This window comes from Bubalus kerabau, chromosome 4, assembly GCF_029407905.1.
Source record: "Bubalus kerabau isolate K-KA32 ecotype Philippines breed swamp buffalo chromosome 4, PCC_UOA_SB_1v2, whole genome shotgun sequence".
In the NCBI taxonomy this organism is placed as follows: Eukaryota; Metazoa; Chordata; class Mammalia; order Artiodactyla; family Bovidae; genus Bubalus; species Bubalus kerabau.
Genome location: NC_073627.1, coordinates 94,688,862 through 94,710,197, shown reverse-complemented (window position 1 = coordinate 94,710,197; position 21,336 = coordinate 94,688,862). Strand labels below are relative to the sequence as shown.

The following is a 21,336-nucleotide window of genomic DNA, read 5'->3' as shown; positions in this document are numbered from 1 at the left end:
TGTAGATTTAATTTTAAAAAGAAAAAGACCATTCCTGTCTGTCTTAAGATGAACTTACAAAGAGAAAATTAAGCAATATTGAAAATTATAAAGAAAAAAGACCAGCCTGCTGTGGGAATAGGCAATTTAAATTTTTGAGGTGTTCAAAAAAGTCTATTTCAGTGAAACACAAGCAATGACAGACACAGCTAGAAAGACAAAAACATTTGAGTAAATTTGGTGATCCAGAAACACGTGCAATTAATGACAAAGACGATAGTGAAGGGCCCTTAGCTCTATCCATGGGCGGTGGAAAATGTGCTAATAGCATATTTTGTTACTTTTTTTTTACCAGTTACATAAATACAGCAGTGAGATAAAACCACCACTTCCAGGGTTGTGTTCAGAGGCATGTCAGTTCTTGGCAATAATAATGGGTAAGTGTGAGAATCAAATTTCCACTGTTAGAGGAATCCTGTATAAGGAATTTTCTTTTTTTCCAAAACACATAATATACACAAACATACTGCATCGTTTAAACTGCTAACTATTGTGGACCCAAGTGCATGGAAAGGCATTATCTCTGTACCTCCAATAATTTTCATTTATGCCAATTTCAATACAAATGCAAACTATTTAAAATTAGAAAAAAAGACAACTCAGAGTGCCCCCAAGAGATTTAAGATGGTTCACCAAGGCACCGAATTGGAGCCTGGAAAACCACACCTTCAGTTTAAAATAAAAAGTTTCCACAAGCTCAACTCTCTTGAACTGTTGTTCAAGAAAAGTTAAGACACACTGAGTCCAACAGAAACGGTGAAGCACTGCAGCATGGTAGAGCAAATGTTTTCTTAGCATCAGCCAAGACACCTCCATGATGGTCCATGATCAACAACATGGAGCGTTTGATGTGACGTATGCAGGAAAACCCAGAAGCAGCTATTCTTCTCATCTAATTTGTCTGATCCATCCTCTGTTAAGATACTGTCAGCCACCTTCTAGATATGCATAGTAATCTCTCATAAACTGAAAGTGTGTTTAAAATTCTACAAATGTTTTACAAACATTTACAAACATAGAGCCTTAGCTGGATCCATCAGGTTTGAATTATACAGACAATATTTCCACTTGGAGAAATTTTGGATTATCTCTTGATTGGTTTCATTATTTCTTTTTCATCATTACATGATATTCTAATTGTCATAGCACTTCTACTAACTGTGTCTTCCACATGCAGCAATCATGAATCAGAATCCTTCACCAAGTTCATAAAAACCCTGACCCAGACAACTGTAAGACAGCTTAGTCCAGTCTTTCTTCTAGGATAGGAATCCTTTCCCATTGATGTCAAGAGAGATTTCTCTGCCTTGTTTAAACACTGGCAAAGGAAGGAAACCCTCCCAGCTGTGCTATATTCTGATGCTCACTTTACATTTTCCCTTCGGTAGAATAAGCTTCATCTCTTCTTCCTAGGAAGCAAGTATCTTGGGTACTTCTGCCATCCTTTCCCATAAGCTGCTGCATAGAGAGGTGCTCTTCAAATCTCCCCCAGCACAGAGGTCAGCTTGCCTTTGTCACAGGTATAACTTTCAATATGCAGCCGGATACCCCAGGGAATGTATAGCCCATCAAGCTCCTCTGTCCAGCAGATTCTCCAGGTAAGAACACTGAAGTGGGTAGCCATTTCCTTCTCCAGGGAATCTTTCTGACCCAGGGATCGAACCTGGGTTTCCTGGATAGCAGGCCGAGTCTCCATTTCCCAAGGATCACATGAACCAGGGTTCTTTGTGGCTTTCTCAAGAAATTCCCACTGTGAACTGCTGCAAAGTTTGCCTATTTTTGTAACTTCTCTCTCTAGATTGAAGTTTCTTATCTCCCTATTTAGTCCCAAATTCTAGGAGCTAGAGTCAGTAAAGATGCCTCTTCACTATAGATTCTATTGTTTTCATCTTAATTCATGCAGTATTCACAGAAGCATCAGTTTTTAGCCTGAGTTAGGCAGATGACTTGCTAATCACCTGGTGCTTTGATTTTTGAACTTCTGTGGAACCCTTTGAGAACCTGATGAAAGTTATGGCCCCTCTTGCTACAAAAAATGCATAGACATCACACACAATTTCAGAATTTTGGAGTGAAAGGACACTCCCTTGGGGAGAGTCTTGGGGAAGAATTGCTGAATCCCAGACAGGCTTTACACTGGAAACAGAAGAAAAATAAGGAACATAGAAGATAAATCACTTGTCTGATATCTCAGAGCTTAATAGTGGCACCACTTTCATTAGACCCCAGGTCTCCTGATTCCTAGTCTTGTGCCCTCTCTACCACCTCATGCTGTTGCTTCTTATGTTGGGTGCAAAACTATTACTAAAACTTTCACGGAAAAAATTTAAAAATAAAAATATATTTTAAAATGTCACAGAAAGTGGGATTGCAATTCAGTAGCAAGAACGTCCTCAGCCAATCCTATGAGGATCTTGGGTACTGGGGGGCCATTCGTAGTTGTTCTGAGTTAAGGAGGGGGATGGAGAGTGGAATCGGGGGGCTGGAGGGGAAACTGAACCTTTACATGGCGACACTAACCAGCCCATAGATGTGGACTGCGCAGAAGACATGTGACCTTGGGCCAGGAAGATCTCTTCAGAATCTCAGTTGAGAGTCGTCTGCCACAAACTCTCCCAGCAGGATATAGTGGAATGAGTACCTCTGTCCTTGAGAGGGGAGGAACCTGGACCAGGCAGCACCATATCCACTACAGTGGGCATGAGAACACTTGCAACCAGCCTCCTTTTCCTTCTCAAATGACCCTCAAATTTTTAAGGTTCCATTTTCCTCTCTCTCTCTCTCTAGTTTTTCTTAAAGAAACTAAAATCAGCCCATAGATCATCAAGAGAAGAATGCAGCTACGATGCCCCCAAACATATACGAGCTAAGGCCTCCTCCTCTAAACACTGGAATGACAACTGACCTTGACAAAATCAGGGAAGTCCTTTTCTGAAAATAGTCCCTGGGGAATCCCAAAAGTAATGGGATGAAATTGATTGAGCAATGCACTGTTTCGCTTTATAGGCTTTCCATTTGTCATACGAATTATAATGAATACTTATTTCTTGATTTACGCCTCGGCCTTCACACAATTTGCGGCTCCTGCCATGTTTACACACACCATCTGGAAGAGCTAATGAGCCAAGGAGTGCCAGAAATTATAACTTGCTTTGACTAAACCTAGAAGATTTTTACTGGCAAGAAAATGACTTTACTTTTTTTTTTTCTTTCTGGATTTGCAAGGAGATTAAAACATGAGTCTCACCAAGTGTAGGGCAGAAATATGCAAAGCTAATTTTAATAGAATGAACCTAAGGGCAGCTGGCATGACAAAATCAATTCAGAATAATTTTGCCATTACAGTAATAGTCCTGATAGAACGTCTCTTCTGACATTGGGATTCTTTCAAATTACCTAGCCTATGTAGAAATATGGATCTCAGAGGGTGGAAAAGGGAATGCATGGAACACTGAATGGCATAGAATCTAAGAACATCGATTCTACCCCACCCCATAGGCTTGGACCCAGCTCTGTACAAGTGCTAATATGACTCTAGACATGTTATTTAATGCTTTTAGAGATCAGATGCCTTATGTATAAAACAGGGATAATAAAACAAACTACATGATGGGTTATTGTTAAAATTAAATGAGATAACACAAGTTAAGTTACATTGGACTGTTAAGGCATGACACTTAAAAGAATCACTTAGTAATTGTTAGTAGTTATTATTTCCTGTCTTTTTTTTTTTAATTTTATTTTTAAACTTTACATAATTGTATTAGTTTTGCCAAATATCAAAATGAATCCGCCACAGGTATAAAGTTTACCAAAAGATTCTAATACAAAATATTCTTTCAAAGGCAGTTTAATCTCTCTTGGGTCAAAACTGCCCATGGTAGAGGAAAACTAGGTATAGCATGGATGAATTAAATACATCCATAGATATGTCCGGAAAAGGCAATGGCACCCCACTCCAGTACTCTTGCCTGGAAAATCCCATGGACGGAGGAGCCTGGTAGGCTGCAGTCCATGGGGTCGCTAGGAGTCAGACACAACTGAGCGACTTCACTTTCACTTTTCACTTTCCTGCATTGGAGAAGGAAATGGCAACCCACTCCAGTGTTCTTGCCTGGAGAATTCCAGGGACAGGGGAGCCTGGTGGGCTGCCATCTATGGGGTCGCACAGAGTCGGACACGACTGAAGCGACTTAGCAGCAGCATAGATATGTCCAGCCACTCATTTTTGTCCCATGACTGAGTGTAAAGGTCTTCAGGGTTAGCCCTAAGCTAGTGACTTAACAGCAGTAGCAGCAGGAGGCTAAATTTAAAGGGACCCCAGGAAATAGAAATGGGTATATAGATGGGGCCAACTGCTTAGAATACATTTTACATTCTAATCTTCTTAAAAGTTAAGACTGTTTAATCATTTCTGTTGCCATAGCAAACATCTCCCCAACCGGCAAAGTGAGGGAAGGAGGCAAAGATTAGGACTACACACTAAATTCAAAAAGATGTCATTATAGTCCAAGAAAGGCTCTTCTAAAAATAATATATTCAATTTAGCATGTTAGAATTGATGTAATTTTTACATTTTTATGAAATGGTATTTTTATTTATGATTATAAAACAGAAAATTACATACTGTAGAAAAGACATTAAACTTTTGAGGAAGATAATAAAAGTCACCCAAATTCTACAATTTAGAGACTAAATACTTAACATATTGATGGGTTTCCTTTTGGTTGTTTTTTTTTTCCACCAATGCACAGTTTTTTAGAATTATGGTCATACTGTCTTTTCAATATTTGACTCTTGCTTTTTTCATTTACTAATTCATGTAAACACTTTCCAGTATTTTTATCTATTTCTTGAAAGTGTGACTTTTAACAATATGTAATATATTCTTGGACTTCCCTCATGGCTCAGATGGTAAATAACCTGTCCGCAATGCAGGAGACCTGGGTTCAATCCCTGTATGGGGAAGATCCCCTGAAGAAGGGAATGGCTACGCACTCTAGTATTTTTGCCTGGAGAATTCCATGAGCAGAGGAGCCTGGCAGGCCACAGTCCATGAAATCTCAAGGAGTCAAACATGACAAACACTTCCTTGGGCTTCCCTATTGGCTCAGACAGTAAAGAATCTACCTGCAATGCAGGAGACCCAGGTTGTATAGATTCCTCCTATAAATTTTAAGTTCTTAATTTTTACTTTAAAAAAAATGAAGTTACAATAAACATCTTTGGACAAAATCTCTGTCCAAGTCTCTGATTTTTTAAAGTATACCTAGAAGTCTCTGAGGGTCAGACACGACTGAGCGACTTCACTTTCACTTTTCACTTTCACGCAGTGGAGAAGGATATGGCAACCCACTCCAGTGTTCTTGCCTGGAGAATCCCAGGGACGGGGGAGCCTGGTGGGCTGCCGTCTATGGGGTCACACAGAGTTGGACACAACTGAAGTGACTTAGCAGCAGCAGAAGTGGAATTACTAAAAATACTGTATTTTTAAGCCAATTATTGTTCATCAATTGCTTTCCACAAAAATATCAACTTCCATTCTGGCTGGCAATGCATGAGTATACACCTTACCAAACCCTTGCGTATACTGAATTTCAAAACTTCTAAAACGGAAAGAGTATTAATACAAAATAATTGATTCTTGGGTAATAAGACTATTTTAATGATCTAAATTAAACTGTGAGAGTTAATTCATAATGTTTGGATCAAAGTTAATTATATTTGCTATTACAATCAGTCTTGTGGTTGGATTATCTATATATTCCTTTATCTTTTGCCACCATTCCTAGTTTATGAGCCCCTGGAGGGCAATAAAGGGTTTTATGTACCTCTCACACCACCTAGCACAGTGTCTGTACACAGTTTATGATCAACAATGATTTGTGGAATGGAACTGATTGAGCTATCTAGCCCTTATGATGATTTCAGCCCATCTTGTGAAAGGGGGAGCTATAGATCACAAAACCTAGAAAAGCCTATCTCCCCATCACCATAGTCTGACTCTATCAGAGGAATAAAAACAACCACAGAAAATCAGCTGTACAGAGATAGTACTGGTGCATTTTACGCTAGAACAATAGCTTTCAAACGTCTTTGCCCACAGCTAACAATAACAAAAACATGCATATGTAGATACAGATAATTAAAATAAATATTCATACTTCTTTTGTTAACCTGTGATACACTCTGGTACTTTCTATTCTATTTCAATTTTTAAAGAATAATTATCATAGCTTACCAAATTATTTCACAATTGCAGTTTGTAACACAATTCAGTAGAGGAAGATCAGAAGTGTCTACCAGGACTTCCCTGTTGGCTCAGTGGTAAAGAATCCACCTGCCAATGCAGGAGACACAGGTTCAATCCCTGTTCTGGGAAGCTCCCGCATGCCATGGAGCAACTGAGCCCAGCGCCATAACTATTGAGCCTTGCTCTAGAGCCCAGGCTGAGCCTACCTGCTGCAAATGCTGAAGCCCATGTGACCTAGAACCTGTGATCTGCAGCACGAGAAGCCACCAGAAAGAGAAGCCTGCAATCATAACTAGACAGAAGCCCCTGCTCACCCCAACTAGAGAAAAGCCTGAGCAGCAACAAAGACCCAGCACAGTAATAAATAAATAAGATATTTATATATATTTTTTAAAAGTGGCTACCAGTTGCATTGCAGTCTTGGAGGCTCTCAGCTTCCGTACCTCTCAGGGACTAGGGAGAACTTCCTTGACCTTCCACTGCTCCTTCCCACATGAGCAAGTCTGTGGAGGTTGCCTCCACCCTGTGTGGTCCCAATGCTGTGCCCTTGTTTCCTCAGACCACAGACTCAGAAACCAGTTGGTAATCTGTACTAACGTTGTAATCTGGTTTGTGCCTCAAAGCAGTCCAATGAAAGTCTTTAATTGTTAAATGCAAAATTTGTGTAATAAGCATGGATGACAACTTAAAATCAGCTGAAATGATGAAAACCTTAGGGAAGAGGTATAAATTTTACATCAAAACCTCAAATTCAGCTAATTAGTTCACTCTAGAGATCAGAGCAACTCAGAAATATGAGATCCAAGCTTTATTAGATACCAAGTGTCAGTGTCCATCACAAGTGGACAAAGGCCTTGGTACCCTTCACTGGGTTCCGGGAATTGCCTCTCTCTTAGAAGCTCTAGCAACTATTCTCTGAGATTCATAAGCAATCAACCTCTCTTCTCATTTTCAGAAACTAGAGCTCCAAATTATGGCATTTCTGATGAAGGCTGCAAATGAGGCAATTCTTGATGAAATAGAAGGGGAAGTGGTAAACACTCATAATGATACAAGGTCTCCTTCACAAACACCTCAAACCTTGCTCTTTTGCCACTAGATAGAGCTCTGTGGTGGTGATTCAGTCACCAAGTTGTGTCTGACTCTGTGCAACCCCATGGACTATAGCCCACAAGGCTCCTCTGTCCATGCAATTCTCCAGGCAAAAATACTGGAATGGGCTGCCATTTTCTTCTCCAGGGGATCTTCCCAACCCAGGGGTTGAACCCTGGTCTCCTAAAGCAGGAAGATTCTTTACTGACTGAGCCACAAGAGAAGTCCAGATAAAGCTCTAAAGTGATGCAAAAGAAGAAGTCATCACTTTGCCATTGTGATACAGTGAATCTTCTTCTGGGGATAAAGCTTTAAGATAAATATAAAAGCCAAAAAAAATGTTTAATAAAAGCTACCCTAACAAAAGGCAAGAATCCAACTAAACCCACATGTTTTCTTTTACTCATAGCCTGGTGGGCTGACGTCTATGGGGTCGCAGAGTCAGACACGACTGAAATGATGCAGCAGCAGCAGCAGCTAAACAGTTATTCTGTCCCAGATACCATATTAAAAGCTTTTTAAGCATCATCTCATTTACGTCTCCTAATTCTATAAGGTTGATCTCACTTTCCAGATGAAGAAGATTAGATACAGCAAATGTAAATAGTTTGTCCTTGGAATAGGTGATTTGTCCCAAACACCCATTATCCTCTTCTTGTTTTAGAAATAAACATCCAAATATAGCTGGGCACATAGTCACCTGACTAAAGCCAACACTCCCAACTCCTTTGCACGGCTACTGTCTTCACTCGGATTGCTTTAGCAAAATACCACGGACTGATTGGTTTAAACCACAGACATTTATTTCTCATGGTTCTGGAAACTAAGAAGTCCAAGATCAAGGTGCTCACTGACTCTGTGGCTGCCGAGAGCCCTCTTCCTGGCTTGCAGACTGCTGAATTGTATCCTCACAGAAAAAGAGAAAAAACAAGCTCTCTGGTCTCTTCTTTTTTAAGGGTGCTAATTCCATCATGAGAATCCCATCTTCATGACCTCATCAAACCTAATTAATTCCCAAAGAAATTAACCTGATTAACTAATTAATGAGAATTAACCTCACTAACTGCCATTGGGAGTTATGGCTTAACAAACGAATTTTGGATGGATATAAACATAGCACAACAGCCATACCATTCAATCTTGGACAACAGGCTCTGAGTGAAAGTGACATGTGTAATTTCTAGGTCGTTCCCTTAAAAGGGACACCTCCCACACACACTTCTCTTCTTTTCTTCCCACTGGCTGGGATACAGATTTGACCTTGGGAGCTGAAGCAATCATCTTTCACCACAAAACAGAAGCTGTGTGCTGACCATGGTAGGACAAGAAACCAGATGCTATGAAGTTGTCACATCAACTCTAAAGCATGGACTCTGTTACGTGAGAGAGCTAGAAGCTTCTCTCCGAGTGAAGCCACTGTACTTTGTCCTCCACTTCCACAGCAGTACCTATGTCATAAGTAATTCATTATCCAGGTCACAGTCTCAGTAAATAACAGTTTGTTATCTGAACCCAAACCTGAGAATTTAAAGCTCATTTTCTTACAGACCATATGGTAGCGCCTGCAAAAAACAAAAGGGGAAAGTGTACCAGAAGGAGTTCAAACTTGCACCTGGAGAAGGTTCTAAATGCAAACTCAGTTTAGCTCTTTGATGCCTGCAACAAGCCTGAACGACCACACACTGAAAGGTCAGGCTTCTGGATCTTGAAAGAAAACCCCAATAAACAGCTGGGAGGGGGGAAGGCTTTCCACCAACCTTGACTATGCAAGCACTAGTTTTGACCACTGAAGATAAGATAGTTTTGACAGTTGGACTGAGGTTTGCTATAGAAAGCAATCATCATAAACAATCCATAGAGATAACACAGTGTCAGTGACACTTCCCAGCTGAAGTCGCATGTGGTAGAGCAAAGGTACTTTGGTTGTGGCCTCTGCTTACCCCACTCAACAAAAGTGTTTCTAACAGCCAATCCCAGTAGCAGCCTGGAACTTTAAACTGAAGAGCTGTCCATCCAAACCATATGCTTTGAAAGAATCAGGGCTTCCCTGCCTCAAGGACATAACTGAGCAAGCCACCTTCCTCCTCAGCAGGAAGCCTTGCTTTTCATCACATAGCTGATTCGGGGACAGTCATCTGATTTAGCCAAAACAAACAAAAACTGAATCATCTGCTTTTAGACTTGAAAGACTCTCAAATCCAGCAACTATCAAATCTTCCCATGTTTTTATACCAATGTCTCTTCCTGCACCCACATCTCCTCCCCACCATTTTGTAACCTAGAAACTCTGTGAGGAAGCACGTATATGCAAATATGGGCGTTATGAAGAAATGGTATACATTTCTTTAGTTTCTGTGAACCTGAAGGAATCACTCAAACTAGTTATTCCCCAAATGTCAGGACTTGGGGCCACGTCTCAGAGCCAAGCAACAAGGCTTCCAAACAAAGTCAGCCCAGCTGCTCGTCCCTGCGGAAGAACATGCTGAGGACACTTTCCAGCCTGCCTGCGGGCAGCAGCAGAAACCCAACACTCCAGAGAAAGTCCCAATTCCCTGTAAACAAAGAAAGGAAGAACTGTTTATTGCAGCCACTGAAGTCTTTTAATATCAGGCTCCAAGTATGTCAAGCACACCAAACAAATTTAGCTTCACCACCTGTTCCGGAAAAGAAACACTCATGCCAAAATCCCCCCAAAAGTGCATAGATATTCTCAGTGTGCATTAGCTGGGAGTCTTTTCAAATATGTTCTATATTAGAGTTTGTAAACTGGGCACTTGACGTACACCACATGGCTGCTGTGTAAGACATGTGAAGTTTTTGTTCTGAGCCTCGAAAAAAATCACACTCCTTTGCTCCACAGTTTTTAGACATTTGACAAAATGCTAAGAAGTACTAAGAAAGCAACGTACCCTGGGTGCGACCCTGAGTTGGGATCACAGGGGAAAAAAGGCGGGGCTATATTCTTACTGGAGGGAAAAGATACAAACTTGAAAAATTCCATCATTCAAGAGATGTGCTGGGAGTGTGGTTAATTGTCCAAAGCGTGGGCTAGATGGTAACTGATAAAACAGATGTGTATGTAAGTGCCAAGAGGTATAAAATGTCACACAGTGGGCAATTAATAGGAAAAGTAATGCCTTCATTAAACCATTAATATAAGTGTCCAACTGGGAGAATACATTTGCAACCAATAAGGGTTTAATTTCCAAAATGTGCAAACAGTTCATACAACTCAATAACAAAAAATCAAACAACCTTATCAAAAAAATGGGCAGAAGACCTAAATAGAATCTATCCGAAGAAGAGATACAGATGGCCAATAGGCACATGAGAAGATGTTCCACATCACTAATTATCAGGAAGATACAAATCAAAAGTACAGTGAATGGCTTCCACCAAAAAGTCTATAAATAATAAAAGCCAGAGAGGGTATGGAAGAAAAGGGAATCCTCCTATACTGTTGGTGGGAATGTTAATTGGTACAGCTACTATGAAGAGCAGTATGGAAGTCTCTTAAACTTAAAATAGAATTACCATATGGTCCAACAATCTTACTCATGGGAATATCAGGAAAAACTCTAATTTGAAAAGATACATGCCCCCCCAATGTTCATAGCAACACTAGTTACAAAAGCCAAGACATGGTAGCAACCTAAGTGTCCCAAACAGCTGAATGAATAAAAAAGCACGTGGTACATGTGTACAATGAAATATTACTCAGCCAGAAAAAAAGAATGAAATAATGCCATTTGCAGCAACATGGATGGACCTAGAGATTATAATACTATAAATCAGACAGAGAAAGCAAATATCATATATGTCACTTACATGTGGAATCCAAAATACGATACAAATGAACTTATTTAAAAATAGAAGCAGACTCATCTACATAAAAAACAAACTTATGGCTTCCCTCATAGCTCAGTTGGTAAAGAATCCGCCTGCAATGCAGGAGACCCCGGTTTGACTCCTGAGTTGGGAAGATCCCTTGGAGAAGGGAAAGGCTACCCAGTCTAGTGTTCTGGCCTGGAGAATTCCATTGACTGTATAGTACATGGGGTCACAAAGAGTTGGACATGACTGAGCAACTTTCACTTTCAAAGGGAAAGAGGGGCAGTAGGGGAGGAGAAATTAGTAGTTTAGGATTAACAGATACACACACACACACACACATATATATATAAAATAAACAATAAGGCCCTACTGTGTAGCACAGAGAACTGTATTCAATATCTTATAATAAACTCTAATGGAAAAGAATATATATATAGGTGTGTATGCGTGTGTTTAACTGAATCACCTGGTTATACACCAGAAATGAACACAACATTGTAAATCAGCTATACTTCAATTTTCAAAACAAACATAATAAATAAAAAATAAAAGGGTCCAAGAAAAAAGCTAGGGTAAACACCAAAATACAGTTCCACTCAACATTTACTTCCAAGCAGCTTCTGGTCTATGGGTTCTGATAAAGTGAGATAATGTCTGTAAAGTGTTTAGAAAAATGCCAGGCACCTGCTGAAACTTTCAACACACTTGTTTTAAACTGATATATAGCTGGGGCTTCTAAGGTGACTCAGAGGTAAAGGATCTGCCTGCCAACATGGGAGACCACCAGTTCTATCCCTGGATCAAGAAGATTTATTTGCAGGGCAGCAATGGAGAAACAGACATAGAGAACAGACTTATGGACATGGGGAGAGGGGAGGAGAGGGTGAGATGTTTAGAGAGAGTAACATGGAAACTTACATTGCTGCTGCTGCTAAGTCGCCTCCGTCGTGTCCGACTCTGTGTGACCCCATAGACGGCGGCCTAGCAGGCTCCCCCGTGTCTGGGATTCTCCAGGAAAGAACACTGGAGTGGGTTGCCATTTCCTTCTCCAATGTATGAAAGTGAAAAGTGAAAGTGGAGGCACTCAGTCGTGTCCGACTCCATGCGACCCCATAGACGGCAGCCCACCAGGCTCCCCGTCCATGGGATTTTCCAGGCAAGAGTACTGGAGTGGGGTGCCATTGCCTTCTCCGGAAACTTACATTACCATATGTAAAATAGATGGCCAACGGGAATTTGCTGTATGGCTCAGGAAAATCAAACAGGGGCTCTGTATCAACCTAGAGGGGTGAGATGGAGAGGGAGATGGGAGGGAGGTTTAAGAGGGAGGGGATATATGTATACCTATGGCTGATTCATGTTGAGGTTTGACAGAAAACAACAAAATTCTGTAAAGCAATTATTCTTCAATTAAAAAATAAATAAATTTAAAAGAAGATCCCTTGGAGAAGGAAATAGCAACTCACTGCAGTATTCTTACCTGGGAAATCCCACGAACGGAGGAGCCTGGCAGGGACATGGGGCAAAAGAGTCAGAACAACTTAGGAGCTCAATAACAACAAATAATTGATTTATAACATTGTACTAGTTTCAGATGGTTAATGTATTTGTTGTTCAGAGGAAACTGTGCTCCTGTGCACTTGTTCCAACCACGAACCTGCTGAACTCCTGTCCTTCCTTTAAAACCCAACTCAAAACTCCTCTTGGAAGCCTTCCTTGACCACCATTCCCCCCGCCCCCCCACATCAGGCAGTGTTAAGAGCCACCCTGCTGGTGACCCCACTGCACAGTCTTACACACACACAGCTCCTCCCATGGATTCAGGAGTAATTTAAAGGTAAAGCGCTTGGAATCTTCAACTGCACATCTAACATCTAATGTGAAGCTTGCCTGGTGAATGAGTGAGCTGAAAGTGCTAGGAGGAAAGAAGTCTCATGGAAGCACCTGAATGAGCCCCAACCTCATCAGCCTGTGGACACACCCGAGGTCTCATCAGCACCAACATAGTCATCCTTTGGTATCAATGGGGGAAACGGATCCAGGACCCCCTCACATACCAAACTCTGCAGGGTGCTCAAGTCCTTTATATAAAATGGCATACTCTTTGCATATAAACTATACACCTCCTCCGCATACCCAAAATCATCTCTAGATTACTTAGAATATCTCCTACAGGGGGAATAAATAGTTGCTGGCATCTGCTAAGCTCAAGTTTTGCTTTTTTAACCTTTCTAGAGCTTTTTTTTTTTTCCCCTTAATATTTTCCATCCCCAGTTGCCTGAATTCCAGAACGCTGGACCTGCATATAAGGAGGGCAAGAGGGCCTGCGGTACCGCAGTGTGGAGGGCAAAATGCCTAGCCACATCGCTCAAACAGAATCTAGTCCTTTGCAAAGTTCCTTGCAATTCTTTCTGCCGTTCTCCAGACAGCATCTCCCGTGTACTCGCGAGTCAGCTCCGGCTAGCACTTCTCTTCCACTTAGGTCATTCGGAGCCCACGCCTCCCTGCGTGACAGCGTAGTTATTTTGAGGGGCTGCAAACAGCCCCTCCGGCTCCGCGCCTGTCCCCGCGGGGCTGCTCCAGCTCTCAATCTGTCTGCATGGAAACAGAGGATCTCTGGAGCCCTGAGAAGGCAAGGCAGGCTCCCTTTCCACCACATGGTCAAGGATTGGGGCTGAGGAGGGCACAGGCTAAAGGGCCACGTGAACAGGGCTTCTCAGATCACGTGAACGGGGCCTCTTAGATCACCACACAGCAGCCATTTCTTCGCTTTCTCCTGGGGTGCTAATGGGAAGTCAGAGTAGTAGAGCTGGGGTGGGTATTAAAGGAAGGATAGGAGTTCGGTAGGTTCGTGGTTGGAACAAGAACGCAGGAGCATAGTTTTTGTCTCAACAACAAGCAGCCCTGAATCCCTAAGCTGCTTGCCCAGTCTAAATTGGGACGCCAGTCCTCTTGGTCCTCTCTGAGTGACCTTCCCTCCAGGGTCACAGTGCCCTGGAGACATAGCGCCCACAGCATACCAGCTGTCCAACGACTAGCCTGTGAAAATGTTGAGACCTAACACGGATCAAAAAAGTCTTTATTTGTCCCCAGATACTTTTTCAACCCTGCAAAAATTAAAATGACTATTCCACTAAAATGTTTACTACATATAACATTACACCAATTCAAATACTATTTCCATATAAAGACATTTATCGTAGAATATAGGTGAGTTTTCACTTATTAAAATGATATGTGGTGGGTTCTCCAAAAATAAGAGCTCTGACACACTCTATATAACATAGATAACTAATAAGAACTACTGTACAATACAGGGGGCTTCCCTGGTGGCTTAGATGGTAAAGAATCCACCTGCAATGCGGGAAACCAGAGTTTGATCCCTGGGTCAGGAAGATCCCTGGAGAAGGAAATGGCAACCCACTCCAGTATTCTTGCCTGGAGAAGCCCGTGGACACAGGAGCCTGGCAGGCTACAGTTCATGGGGTTACAAAAGAATCCGAAAAAAATGAGCAACTAAGCATGCACACACACACCCATAGTAGAGGGAACTGTACTTAGTACTCAGTAATGACCTATACGGGAAAAGAATCTTTAAAAAGAGTGGGTGCGTGTATATGTATAACTGAGTCACTTTGCTACACAGCTGAAACTAACACAGCACTGTCAGTCAACCATACTCCAATCTTTTTTTTTTTAAAGTAAGAGCTCCAAGAGCCTCTGAAGGTCAAATCTATCTATCTGAAGGTCAAAATGGGCATCCTTTCCTACCATCTGGTTCCTCTGACCATCTCCTTCCTCCTCAGTCAGCCAGGCTTGTCTAAAATAACTGAAACTCAATTGTAGGTATACTTCAATCCTTTTCCACTGGGGAAAAAAAATCTGTTACAGAAATACCTGGATATATACAAAAGAATGCAGCTAGCAGAAGAGGCTTCCTCACTTGGATAAGTAACCGAAGATGATCTTTGATGGCACCAGCAGCTTTACTGAGACTTCATCAACCACAGGGAATCAGCTTCACAAGCCTGCTCCTCCTGAAGAAAAAAAATAAGATTTTACAGTGGTTTCCTTTCCAGGTGGGCTGGCAATTTAGCAGACACAGCCAGGCTAAAATCCTACATAGTGAGCAGCATTTTTATTTTAATCCATGTATATGAAACAAATTAAAGTTCTTAAATTTTTTTCCCCTTCACATCACTGAAAAAGTGAAAAAAAATTTTTTTTTTCTCCCTCTTTCTGCTGAGAAAGAACTGTAAGCATGTAGAAGCAAATGAAGAACACTGTGTAACCAGGGAAATGGATTCAGAGTTAAACAATTTCATCCTTTGTTCTTCATGTACAGTCATACCTGAGCAGCTACTTCTCAGAGAGCCAAAATCCAGCCTCTTCTACCTAGAACTCATCAATGCCTCCTTTCTATCTGACCTCACTGCGAGTCTTCCCCAAGAAATTCTCCTCTATCGTGGTCTCATCTCCTTGTTTTCTTCGCCTTCACTCAACCCATCCCCGACTCCCTTCTCACCTGCTAAGCCTCACACTCCTGCAGGAGCACAGGTGAAGGGCGAGCCTGCTCACACAGGCCTTCAGTCTCACTAAAAACGCTAACAACCTTCCCTTCTCCAAAATTCCATAACAGAGCTTTACCCTACAAGTTCATCCCTGCATAAATTTATGCTTTGTCTTATTATCTAAAAATTATTTCTATTTATGTGGCATTTCACTAATAAAATCCCCAGCTTCCCTGAAGGACAGGCTTGTGACTCACGCAATGTTTCTCTCTAGCACTTAGTAAACATTCAGTGCCTGTTATCTTAATTTGCTTTGAAACGTTAGGTCTAACGTGGGAAATGTCATCTTGGCTCTTTATATGCTCACCAAATGGAATTTCGTAACTTCATATGGAGAGATTTAGGCGGGTGAGGTTGTGACAGAGCAGTATAGTGGCATCTTTTCATCAGGGTCAATTTGCCACATTTGCTTTAAAATAACTACCATTGCCATTTTGACTAATTCATTTCTTGGAACCACAGAGAACTATACCAATGTGTGGGCTCATATACAAGCACATCTTTGCGTTTTCCAATGAGCAAACCTTGTTTTCCTTTTTGTTCTCCGTGTCAATATTGACGAATAAACTCCCAGCATTCAATTCAATGTACTCCAAAAAAAAACAGAGAGAGAAGAGCATTTTAAAATTTATCACTAGTATGAAAAGGTAATACATAGGGGGAAAAAATGTATCATTTTACCGATTTTAACATACCTTTGTAGGAATCAGTGTGTGTCAGTGGCTCAGTCTTGTCCAACTCTCTGAGACCTCATGGACTGCAGCCTACCAGGCCCTTCCGTCCAAAGAATTCTCCAGGCAAGAACACTGGAGTGGGCTGCCATTTCTTTCTCCATTGTAGGAATTAATAGTCTCTTGAGAAACTTGGATGAGCACTTGCCATGTTGAGACACTAAGGAGCAGGCTGTCACAGAAGATCATGAAACTGCTCTGGGGAAACTCAAAAAGGAATTTGTTGTTTTAGAATGAGCAGGAGGAGGGCAGGAGAGAAAGAAAGGGAGAGAGGCGAACCAGGAGAATAACTTACGACAAAGCTCTTTTTCCCCCTTTTCCATAAGGAGTGAACCAAAAGACGACCCCAAACTGAGGAACCCAGGCTTCCCTGGTGGCTCCGTGGTAAAGAATCCTCCCGCCAGTGCAGGAGACGTGGGTTTGATCCCTGATCTGGGAAGATCCCACAAGCCATGGAGCAACCGAGCCCGGGCACCACAACCACTGAGCCTGCGCTCTAGCGCCTGGAACCGCAGCTACTGAAGCCCACGTGCCCCAGAGCCTGTGCTCTGCACTAAGAGAAGCCACCGCAGTGAGAAGCCCAAGCACCACAACTAGCCCCCACTTGCCACACTAGAGAAAAGCCTGCACAGCAATGAAGACCCAGACAGCCAAAAAGAAAAGGTTAAAAACAAAGGAGGAACCCAAAAGGATTTTGGAGGATTTATTACAGACTTTTAGTGTGTTTACTATATGAAATATGATCCCAAGTCCATGTCACCCAAATCTTCTACCAAACTGTTCAATTAATTCTCTGCAGAACTCGAGCTTTAGAAAACTCAGTCTCTACACAATTCAACCTTTTCTCAATTGGCTCTCTACCCAAATCAAACTCTACTCAGATCAAAATTTCCCAACTCTGTCTCCACTCAGTTAAAACCCTTCTCCATTCAATACCTGAATCAGCTCAAACTCAGTCTCATTCAAACTCTATTCAAATAACTCTCTTCAACTGAGTTCACTAAAATAAATTCTGCTTACAGGTGCTTTGTATGAGAGCAGTTTGGGGAATTTGAAGAGATCTGCATTTCACATCTAGATGGTAGCAGCATAGGTTAAAGAAAAACACGAATGCACTTGTCGGAGAAGATCATCAGAATGTGAGTTCCTTGTGAATTTGCTGGATAGATTTCTACAGGCAATGGTTTTAAAGTATTCAAGTAACCTTGTTAGACATTAAAGGAAAAAGGGCTCTCAGTTGAGGTGAGATTTACACATATTTCTTAAGTCTTTGAATATGCCTATGTGGACCACATGGAAGAAGGGAAAATCCTTAAAGCCAAGAATAGTAGTATAGAAGATTAAAAAAAATTAAGATTGACTACTAATTCTAATCAAAATTAGAACTGAGATTCACTAACCAATTAATGAAAGTTCCGGACTGAGAGAACAGAGAAAGAAAGGGAAATACTAAAGAAATAAAATTGAAGAATTTTCCAAAACTGAAGGACAGGGGTCCTCATGCTAAAAAAAAAACCCCCACAAGTGAACATAAAATAAATTATTTAAAACCCACATAAAAACACATTGCCATGAAATTTTAGAATACCAAAGATGACCAAAATTCTAAGGGATTATACAGATTTCATGACAACAATAATAATTCACTTACAAAGAAAATGGGAGTTGGAATAGCATCTGATTTCTAAACAGATTATTAAAACTAGATTATCTTGCTAAGAGAATAGAATTTTCTCACCAAAGGAAAAAACAGGTAAATAGATGACATGATAGATGTGTTAATTAACTCAATAGGGAGAAATCCAGTCACAATATATACATATATCAAATCATCCCTTTATGCATTTTAAATATCTTACAATTTTATTTGTTAATTATACCTCAATTACACTGGGATTCCCCTGTGGCTTAGTGGTAAAGAATCCACCTGCAGGAGATGTGGGTTCGATTCCTGGGTCAGGAAGATCCCCTGGAGGAGGAAATAGCAACCCAGTCCAGTATTCTTGCCTGGAGAATCTCATGGACATTGGAGCCTGGCAGACTAGAGTCCATAGGGTTGCAAAGAGTCAGACATAACTAAAGCGACTGAGCGCAGCACCTCAATAAAGCTGGAGAGGAAAAAAATAGATTATAAAAAACAATAAACAAGGCCTTCAAAATCCTGGCAGGTGGGGACATAATTCTAAATTAAGTCAAACTATCAGGAGACATGGTTCAATCCCTGGGTTGGGAAGATCCCTTCAAGGAGGGCGTAGCAACCCACTCCAGTATTCTCACCTGGGAAATCCCATGGACAGAGGAGCCTAGCAGGCTACAGCCCATGGGATTGCAAAAGAGTTGGACACAGCTTAGTGACTAAACATTAATTAATCAATGTGTGGAATAGAATAAAGACATTTTCAGACTGCCCAATAACTCAAAAAATATGCTTCTCAAGCAAGGCTGAACTTCAGAAAATCAAGGGATAGGAAAGGCATGGGATCTGGAAAACAGTCCTAAGACCAGAGACACCCCTCAGTGACTCCTGTGTTGCTGGCCCACAGAGCAAACTCTCCAGAGTCAGGTGAATCAGAAATCTGGGGAAGGTAAGGTGGCAGGTGAGAAGAGGAAATGGGACCCATACATTATTTTTAACTGCTTTGAGTGTTTAAAAAAAAATTGTTGACAGATGTTTGACAAGTCTGTTGATGTATTTGGAAAACAAATTATTGATGTATATGTAGAAAAGTAAGTCAATGAAAAAATAAGGCAATTATTTTTTCCAATTAATTTATTTATTTTAATTGGAGGCTAATTACTTTACAGTATTGTGGTGGGTTTTGCCATACATTGACATGAATCTGCCATGGGTGTACATTTGTCCCCTATCCTGAACCTCCCCTCCCACCTCCCTCCCCATCCCATCCCTCTGGATTTTCCCAGTGCACCCAGGCTTTGAGTGCCCTGTTTCATGCATCAAACTTGGACTGGTGATCTATTTCACATATGGTAATATATATGCTTCAATGCTATTCTCTCAAATCATCCCACCTTCATCTTCTCCTACAGAGTCCAAAAGTCTGTTCTTTATATCTGTGTCTCTTTTGCTGTCTCGCATATGGGGTCATCATTACCGTCTTTCTAAATTCCATATACATGCGTTAGTATACTGTATTGGTGTTCTTTTTTCTGACTTACTTCACTCTGTATAATCGGCTCCAGTTTCATCCACCTCATTAGAATTGATTCAAATGCATTCATTTTAATAGCTGAGTGATACTCCATTGTGTATATGTACCAAAGCTTTCTTATCCATTCAGCTGCCAATGGACATCTAGGTTGCTTCCACGTCCTGGCTATTATAAACAGTGCTGCGATGAACATTGGGGTGCACATGTTTCTTTCACTTCTGGTTTCCTCGGTGTGTATGCCCAGCAGTGAGATTGCTGGGTCATATGACAGTTCTAGTTCCAGTTTTTTAAGGAGTCTCCACACTGTTCTCCATAGTGGCTGTACTAGTTTGCATTCCCACCAACAGTGTAAGAAGGTTCCCGTTTCTCCCCACCCTCTCCAGCATTTATTGCTTGTAGACTTTTGGATCGCAGCCATTCTGACTGGCATGAAATGGTACCTCATTGTGGTTTTGATTTGCATTTCTCTGATAATGAGTGATGTTGAGCATCTTTTCATGTGTTTGTTAGCCATCTGTATGTCTTCTTTGGAGAAATGTCTGTTTAGCTCTTTGGCCCATTTTTTGATTGGGTCATTTATTTTTCTGGTGTTGAGCTGCATGAGTTGTTTGTATATTTTTGAGATTAATTCTTTGTCAGTTGCTTCGTTTGCTACTATTTTCTCCCACTCTGAAGGCTGTCTTTTCACCTTGCTTATAGGTTGCTTCATTGTGCAAAAGCTTTTAAGTTTAACTAGGTCCCATTTGTTTATTTTTGCTTTTATTTCCATTACTCTGGGAGCTGGGTCATAGAGGATCTTGCTGTGATTTATGTCAGAGTGGTTTGCCTATGTTTTCTTCTAGGAGTTTTATAATTTCTGGTCTTACATTTAGACCTTTATCCACTTGAGTTTATTTTTTGTGTATGGTGTTAGAAAGTGTTCTAGTTTCATTCTCTTACAGGTAGTTGACCAGTTTTCCCAGCATCACTTGTTAAAGAGATTGTATTTTCTCCATTGTATATTCTTACCTCCTTTGTCAAAGATAAGGTGTCCATAGGTGCGTGGGTTTATCTCTGGGGGTATTTTGTTCCAATTGATCTATACTTCTGTGTTTGTTCCAGTACCATACTGTCTTCATGACTGTAGCTTTGTAATATAGTCTGAAGTCAGGCAGGTTGATTCCTCCAGTTCCATTCTTCTTTATCAAGATTGCTTTGGCTATTTGAGGTTTTTAAAATATGGCAATTATTAACATCAGGATTAAAAAGTTAGACATGAAAGGAAATTTGATCATCAAACACTACTTTCTTCTGCACTGAACAACTGATATGGTCAGAACTATGTAAACACTGAGCATTGATTTAACCCCAGATTTGGACATAAAGGGATTATGAGGAAGGGGACACAGGCAGAGCAAGTGATGGGGACGGAGGAGAAAGATAGCTAAAGCCTCATCCACAATAAAAGAAGAGTATTGAAAATAAAGAAAAAATGTAAAATATCAGTATAAGCATATTAGTTAGAAATAGTATAATAAACACTAAAACAACAGCTAAAAGAGTTTAATATGATCACTTTCAGGGAGCCTGGGACAGGATGTGAGGAAGCGAAAAGAGGAGTGCTTTTTCTTTATAAGTTTTTAGTCATATTTCATTATGTTTATATA

The 21,336-nt window shown here is 40.9% G+C and overlaps 1 protein-coding gene across 1 annotated transcript in view; it reads right to left on the bottom strand.

Annotated features, from left to right (window-relative positions):
* The window catches only part of FREM1 (FRAS1 related extracellular matrix 1), a 273,665-nt gene extending 257,406 nt beyond the window's left edge, over window positions 1-16,259 (bottom strand). The window contains exons 1-2 of the mRNA XM_055578036.1: window positions 15,570-16,259; window positions 15,116-15,255 (exon numbers count right to left, since the gene is read on the bottom strand). The gene's annotated coding sequence lies outside the window, so the exon portion shown is untranslated. The remainder of the gene's footprint in view (window positions 1-15,115; window positions 15,256-15,569) is intronic.
* Between the last annotated feature and the right edge of the window lie 5,077 nt (window positions 16,260-21,336).